General features: G+C 39.7%; 1 long non-coding RNA gene across 1 annotated transcript; it reads left to right on the top strand.

The window, feature by feature from the left end:
- The first annotated feature begins 4,311 nt into the window (after window positions 1–4,311).
- On the top strand, window positions 4,312–8,055 carry LOC117488043. Its single transcript, XR_004556494.1, has 3 exons — window positions 4,312–4,524; window positions 4,825–4,884; window positions 7,917–8,055. It is a non-coding gene; the product is annotated as an uncharacterized LOC117488043 (long non-coding RNA).
- The last annotated feature ends 217 nt before the right edge of the window (window positions 8,056–8,272 follow it).

The raw sequence follows: 8,272 nt of genomic DNA, 5'->3' as shown, positions 1-8,272 counted from the left end.
GTTGTAAAGGTGTATAGAGTGGTGCAGTGACGAGTCCTAAAACCCGGAAGTGAGTCAGCATTTTACCACTACCGGTTCCCTCGTCTCAGAGTCAATGGGATTTCTCCATAGGATTTTGGAAAATAGCTCGAAATAAGGTCTGTGGTTGACACAAGTTTAAGAGACGGATCATGTTTTGTTCTACGACATTAAATCCATCAGCAGTGACCCCACTGGTGATTTTTGAAGAGTTATGTGTCTGAAAAACGATGGTTGTTAACAAGTGGCTGAATAGGACTACAGAAGTTGTCGAGGACGTTGTACGTCATTACGCCAAACATGTAAACACTCCCGCTAAGTTTGTTTGCCCCTGTTCTGCTTGAAAACTGTTAAAACAAACGCTTCACCTTGTACAATTTTGAATCTGTATTTTTGAATATCGATCTTAAGTTGGCGTGACGTTGAAGTCGTGCGACCCTGCTGTAGTTCGTTTATAGCATAACGTTAGCATTTTGCTTCTGGTGATAAGATTTATGATTCGAAAATTATAAAGGTAGGGTAGACATGTGGATATTATCCGGCTGAACTAAAGATGCATTTATCAAACATGTTCGTTTTGCACAGACCTTATTTCGAGCTATTTTCCAAAATCCTATGGAGAAATCCCATTGCTTTTTTGTTGAGGGAACCCATGCGCAGCTTACTTCCGGGTAAATACGTCATCCCTGCACCACTCTATTGGCTTCCCTTGCAGAAGAGTTTGTGAGGAATTGACCAATCAGTTGAGTTGAGGCCTTCAACCCCCCTGCCACCCTTACCTGTGATAGGTCAGGGTCATGCCATGGGAAGCCAGCCGGCCTCTCGCTTTCGACCAATCAAATGCATCAACGCCGTACTCACATCAACAACGTTAGAGAGTAACCACACTCACAAGTGCACCTATTGTGATTTTGAGTTTTTAGGAAGAAATAACATTTCCTAAAGTACCACTACAATAGTAACTCTAATGAAATGGTATGGCAGGCAATCTCCCACAATACTAGAGCTTCGTACAAAGAGGAAAAAGGAGGGATTCTGACAATTTCTGACAAAAAATATGTCTGCACAGTGGCTAGCTTAGCGCAAAGCTTCAGCAGCTAGTTTGTTAGCCAACATATCCATTGACTCTAATGTTGTGGACGACCTGAAGCTGGTGGCAAGTCTTACGAGATGGTAATTGACCACTTCGCCACTGTGCAAGACAGGAGAATGGCCTTCCTCTACAGACAGGGTGAGTATGAAATGCACACCCCCTTCTCTCTGTGTGATGCTACTGTTTACTGTACTGCCTGTTAGCCATCTTTGTAGTTTCTGATGTGGTGCTGTTGCTTACTGTGTGCTGCTGGCCTGGATTTAGCTTCATGTGCTAGTCAGTCTGAAGTTGTGGTTTTATTAGAGTTGTTATTTTCTCCCATAAAGTCTGTTCAAGCCTCTGAGTTGATTTTAGGTGGAGAGCTTTGCAACAATTGGGTAAATGCTTTAAATCTTTGGCAAGATAACTGCCAATAAAATGATAAAAATTTGGTAAAAATTAAAAAATATGTGTCAAGTGGTTCCAAGCAATTTTAAGAGTTTAGCCACCTTTGTATTTTTTGAGTTGGTGAAACGTACTTTTTGTTTTGTTTTCCTCTACTCAAGAATGTGTTACTTTGCTAAAACTTTTAAAAAATGTGTCAAGCGGTTCCAAGCAATTATAGGAGTTGGGTAAACTCACTAATGTGACTTTTTCTGCATGTGAAAAGATGAGTTGAGCCTAAAAGCCAAGATATTAAGTGTAACCAATGCAAATAACAATCTGCTAAGAACCACACAAAAATAAATAAAGTAAATTATAAAACACAATTGAGTTGCCTACAGTATACGACAAACTCTTCCTGATTTCAATCCAACCCTTTAAATATTTGATAGCATTGAAACATTGCAGATTAAACAAATAGATTTAAAAAAGGGAACGTTATGGACATGTTAATACATTTTATTAAAATGTGATTATTTCCAAACAGTTTTCATAAAACAGTAACAAGTTTGTTTAAAAGCACAACACATTAAAGGGGACCCATCATGCAAAATGCACTTTTGTACGTCTTTTATACATGAATATGTGTCCCCGGTGTTCCAGGGAACTCATCAAGTGTCAGAAAACACAACCCTCTCTATTTTCCTCCATACCCAAATCTCTAAAAAAGGGGCTGCAACGGATCTGATAAAAACTGATCCAGATTTGAACACTGTCCTGACGTCAGGACGGTGGCGCTACGGCTATTGGGCCAACTCTCCACCTATCAGGGGAATGTGGGGTTGGGCCACGGCCGGCCATTGCCGCTCGAATGCGCTGGAGACGCTGTAGTACATATGTCAGGCCTGTAAGTGGCGCTGTAGTCTGCCACAAAAGCAGCGAAGAAGAATTCCCGCCCATAGTTACCATGGTTACCCTTCTGTTTATTCTCCGCTGTGGCTTTTTTTCTCCCTCCCCGAGGCAAGCGTTTGCTCCCGCTGCAATGCAATCCCTCCCCATCGAGGCAAGCACTGTAATTCTCTCCGGTTAGTCCACCAGCAGATGACAAACACCCACCTCTCCGCCTCTTCCAAGGAACGAGGGGACCGTGCGGCAGAGTTTCAGTTTCAGTTTGTTTCGCCGGTCAAGATGTCCGTTAAAGTTGAAATCTTCCGGACAAAATTAGAAAAGTGCCGGTCAAAGGTCTTCTTTGTTATTTATTGAGCTTTAAAACAAATGAATAAAGACTCTATATAATAAAAGAGCAGAGCACGTCTCCCCTCTCCTGCAGGGGGGCGTGGTCAGCAGAATCAGACCCGTAGACAGCAAACAGCACATAGAGCGAAATGAGGCATGGCTAAAATGCATGATCTGTTTGGTATTTTGAAAACAGAAACGTATAAATATACCTTATATAGGTATGGCCCTACAATATATCATTTAAATATAGCATGATAGGTCCACTTTAACATACATGGAGACACATGGTTATTACTTGATGGTTATTCCAACTGCATCTGGCTCGTGGGCAACGTATAACTTCATGCTGTGCATCACGAGCCTCTGTTGCACTTCGACCTCTGCTGTTCCCTGTATACACAAACGAAACACTAAATTGAGTACAAATCCTCAACAACAAAAATCAAATCCGTCTTGAAATCATAACGAGCCAGTTTACATTAGCTGTCAACAGACGATAACAGAGGTGCTATTCACATGCATTACAAGGGGCTTAAGCCATCAAAAACAAGGCTGGTTTGCAAGAAAATTAACCAGTCATGCCTGCAGTCATGATATTGATATAGTTCATAAACTACTTATTTTTAACCCCACCTCATGCTCAGAGATTTACATAAAGTGGCACATGGGTCCTAGAATAAATAACAGACGATTATTTCAACTTTTATCTTGATAAGTGAGAGCGCAGGCCAGTCTACATGAATGCAGGGCAAGGCACGTTTCTGTCCAAAGGTTCCATGATGGAGTCGATAATGTTTTAAAATATCACTTTGAGTGGTGACACTAGTGCTGCATAGTTTACATTTCCATCCCATCTGTGATTCAAAAAATAGAAATGGGTACGTTTACCTGATACTGATTATATTAGAATGTAAACATAACACGTCTTGAATTAACCTCTGAAACAACAACTTTAGTCTGACACACTCAAGGGCTTACCTAATGTGAACCTGAAGTCGATAGCAGGAGGCAAAATGTCTTCAAGAGGAGGTGTGACTGTTTTCTGGTCAGGCAAATAAAAGAACAAAATAGTTACATGATTGTGTAGGTAAGCACTTGATGCAAACTTTGCCCAACACCGTCTGCGGCCAATACAGAAAACATTTTTTGTTTGATTGCACCGATCATACTTGGCAGCAAAGGCACAACGAACGCGGTGTTATAAGTGCGCTGTCACTGCAATCTGCTCCATTTGTTGACATAAGAAGTCAGCGCAGTCTTTAATTTGCTTGTCCTTACTGATTCATTATCTAAAACTAAAAGCCTCTTTATTTATAACTAAGAAGAATGAATGGCAATTACAAAATATGCTATTCTTTTTTTCCCTTGCATATTACCTGCTTTTTTACCATGTCACTAGAAATCTATATTTATTTGTTTGTCGTTATCTTCCGCCACACATTCACATACTGTTGATGGAATGCAGAAGTAACGACAGAGATTAGTATAGTTATGACACTGGGCCCAGAAACTGACAAGATTAAAAGACAGCATTCTCTATCATATGATCTTGTTTTGTTCATTTAAATGAACAAAACAAGATCATATGATAGAGAATGTGTGGGATGCAACATTTTCGAAAAATGTGTGACGTTTCAAAGGCTTTTATTTGATTCCTATATAAACCCTTGATAGATGTCAACCTTCACAGAAGGTGAGGTTTGCAATATCCCAGACGTTGAACCGGACTATATTTGAAGACACGGAAATAATACAACATTTAAAAGAAAGGAGGATAAACTCTTTCCCATTTTATTATCTTTTCATTTGGGGTAAGTACATGTTTAAGTAAATATGTAGACTTCTGTACAGTTATTAACTTTGTTTGTGTGTGTCTCAGTGTTAGTGACCGAGAGCGTTCTTTTGTGTTTTCATTGTCACAATACTTATTGTAAATAATCTCTGCTCTACTTTAAGGAAATATTATTATATTATAATAATTGCGGAAAATAATTGTTCTATCAAACCAATTCCCCTAGGATGGTTTGGGTATCATTATAGCAGTATATATATATAGTATAGCATTACTTGCTACTTCTGTTGGTAAATCTATGTATCGTTTGATTTTATAGATTAAAAGAAAAACAGGATGGGTATCAAACGGATCATATCACTCGCCCTGATTCTAATAGGTAAGTGTGATAATAAACTGATTACTTTGAAGGTACTTCATACTGTTTGTTTATTTTATTAAAAGATGATATAACATGTAGATAAGGTGGAGTTCTTGCCAGCTCATTGTCCAATATTGCTTTATCCACTTTGGCACAAACAACACGGCATGCCAACAATAGGAGGTACTTAAGCCCGATTTGACCACTCTCTTTAAATCGCTTAAGAAGTGCAACAAGTCTGTTTTTATCTCCGGGCCGATCCCCTCTCTCCGTCGAGGCGTGGGGCGTTTTAGCAGGCTGCTCAGCCTGAACACATGGCTGCAGTCGGCATGCTCCACGAACAACTTGATAATGATTGACAATTTTAATATTTTCTGGGAGCAGGGTTCTTATTTTAGCAGAGATGGCCTCCACCCCAGTTCACAGGGTAGCCGTGCTCTGGCTGCTAACATTTTCCATGCTGTCTACACTGCTAAACAGACCTGACAATTCAGTACCATATCCCACCGAGACATGATAAAACCGGTCATTACAACTATGACTATTAGAAACTCTCCCTGCCTGCCAGTAGCTTTGCCAATATCTGTGTTGATAGGTAATAGAGTAAGAGCGGTGAATCAGCTTAGAAACAGGAAGCGCTCAAACGTTTGTGTGAATTTATCAAATTTAGCAGTGATTCCATGCCAGCCACAGCTTGTCACAAAAAATCTGACTAATAGTGTGTACAAACTAACAAACTTAAACTAGCTTTATTAAATGTCAGGTCTTTGGCAGGAAAACACATTTTAATCAATGATTTCATCACTGAGCACAATCTCGATTTTACGTTTTTAACGGAAACTAGGAGTGAACAAAATAACAGCGCAGCTCTTCTTATCGAATCAACCCCTCCCAACTTTAGTTTTATCAGTCAGGAAAGAATGCATAAGAAAGGAGGTGGAGTTGCTATTTTGTTCAATGATTCCCTTCAATACAGATGTCAGTAAACACATACAGCAAGACATCTTATGGGAACTTTGCTTCTTTTGAATATGTGGCCCTTCAGCTGAAATGCTCCTCTCTAGCTCTGTTCCTAAATATCTATAGACCACCCAAATACTGTGCAAGCTTTTTTTTATGACTTTACTGAATTGCTGTCTATAGTGTGTATTGACTTTGACCGTCTAGTCATTGTTGGTGATTTTAACATCCATGTTGACAACCCCCAGGAGGGGCTAAATAACTGTTTTGTGTTCTTGATAACTCTGGACTGACTTAGCATGTGACGGAGCCCACGCATAATAAGGGGCACACTCTGGACTTAATTATCTCAAAGGGTTTGAATATCTCTGAGGTTGTGGTGACTGATGTTGCACTCTCTGATCATTCCTTTGTTTTCTTTGAGAGTTCTATTTCTGTTCACAAAAATGTTCAAAAAGAGGTAACCACAAAGCGATATTTAACTGAAAATACTAGATCATTTTAATAAAAAATAAAAAAATGTTATAGATGCCATTGCTCCAACTAAGGTAAAGGCGGTGAGTGGCAAGAACATATCTCCATGGAGAAAGGCCATGACCGTGAAAACAGAAAAAAGAGTGTCGAAAAGCTGAACGCAGGTGGCGAAGAACAAATCTCCAGGTTCATTTTGAAATCTATAAAGGGAGACTTGGCTTTTATAATTTGGAATTGAAAAATGCACGACAGTCTTTCTTCTCTGACATCATTGCCAAAAACAAAAACAACGCACGTGCCTTGTTTGCTACTGTCGACAGACTAACAAACCCCCCAGTGTTAGTAGCCTCTGAATTTTTATCCACCACGGCCTGCAATGAATTTTCCTCCTTCTTCACTGACAACATTTAGAAAATCAGACAAGCAGTCAGTGCCTCTGCATCAGGTACAGCAAATGTGTTGTCCCTGTGTTCACTTAAAATCAATTCAAACACCATGACACAATTCCATCAGATTAATGATAAAGACCTGGAGTACATCTAAAATCCTCCTCCTGCTGCCTTGATATTATTCCAACAGGCTTTTTCAAAAATGTTTTTCATTGCATGGCCACAGATCTACTTCATATAGTAAACAAGTCTCTTCACTCAGGTATTTTTCCACAGGCCCTCAAAACTGCAGTCATTATACCACTCTTAAAAAAGAATAATCTAGATGCAATTGTAATGAACAATTATAGGCCCATATCAAATCTCCCATTTCAACGTTCTGTCCCCAGAGTCAGAACTAAACATGGAGAAGCAGCGTTCAGTTATTATGCTCCAAAAATCTGGAACAAACTACCAGAAACCTGCCGGTCCGCTGCAACTCTTACTACTTTTAAATCCAGGCTGAAGACTTTCCTTTTACCGCTGCTTTTAATTGAGCTATTCACATCTTAAACTGCACTGTAAACTTTTATTCATGTATTTTTTCTTTTAATGTTTATTTTATTATCTTTGCTTTTTAATGACTGTTTTTAAATGCCATTTTCTTAATGTCTTTTATTTTTGTAAAGCACTTTGAATTACCTTGTGTTGAAAGGTGCTATATAAATAAACTTGCCTTGCCTTAAAAAAACACATCAGTGTCCAGTTTCACTTTTAAATCATGATAGGTAATGGCAAATCTAACCTGAGTTTCTACTTTTAACCTTCTAAGACAAACAAGAATTCCAGAGGCGTCATTGTTTGGCTGTAGTGGGCTTTTTGGGAAAGAAACTGAATTACACTCCAAAATGAGGGTAAAGTTTGCCGAGGGAAAAACTGTCTTATCAGCAAAAAGTATTGGAGTGAAAATGGGTTCAATTGGTAATACTGACTTTACTCTTTGAAGTATGCCCACATCATCCAATGCAGATTGCCAATTCAAAAATATGTATATTGAAATGGGTCTGCATGATGGAGTCCGAAAAGGGAATTGCATATATGGGATGGACTGAAACACAAATACTGTGTTGATTCAATTATTTACCTGCTGTTTACCTGCTGTTTACCTGCTATGTACCTGCTATTTACCTGCCTCCCCCCCCCCTTTAAAAGTACCAGTGTGGGTGATATTTAATGTTTTCATAACAGTGGTATCGACAACTGCTGATGTAGCTGCAACAACAACAGCAGCACCTACAACTACTGCTGCTCCAACAACGGTGCCACCTACAACTACTGCCGCACCTACAACTGCAGCCCCTACTACTGTTGCAACAACAACAGCAGCACCTACAACTACTGCTGCTCCAACAACGGTGCCACCTACAACTACTGCTGCACCTACGACAGCAGCACCTACTACTGTTGCAACAACAACAGCAGCAACTACAACTACTGCTGCTCCAACAACGGTGCAACCTACAACTACTGGCTGCACCTACACACCAGCAACTACTACTGGTTGCCAACAACAACAGCAAGCACCTACAACTACTGCGGCTCCG

Source organism: Trematomus bernacchii, unplaced genomic scaffold (assembly GCF_902827165.1).
Source record: "Trematomus bernacchii unplaced genomic scaffold, fTreBer1.1, whole genome shotgun sequence".
Lineage (NCBI taxonomy): Eukaryota > Metazoa > Chordata > Actinopteri > Perciformes > Nototheniidae > Trematomus > Trematomus bernacchii.
This window is presented reverse-complemented; position numbering and strand designations above follow the sequence as displayed.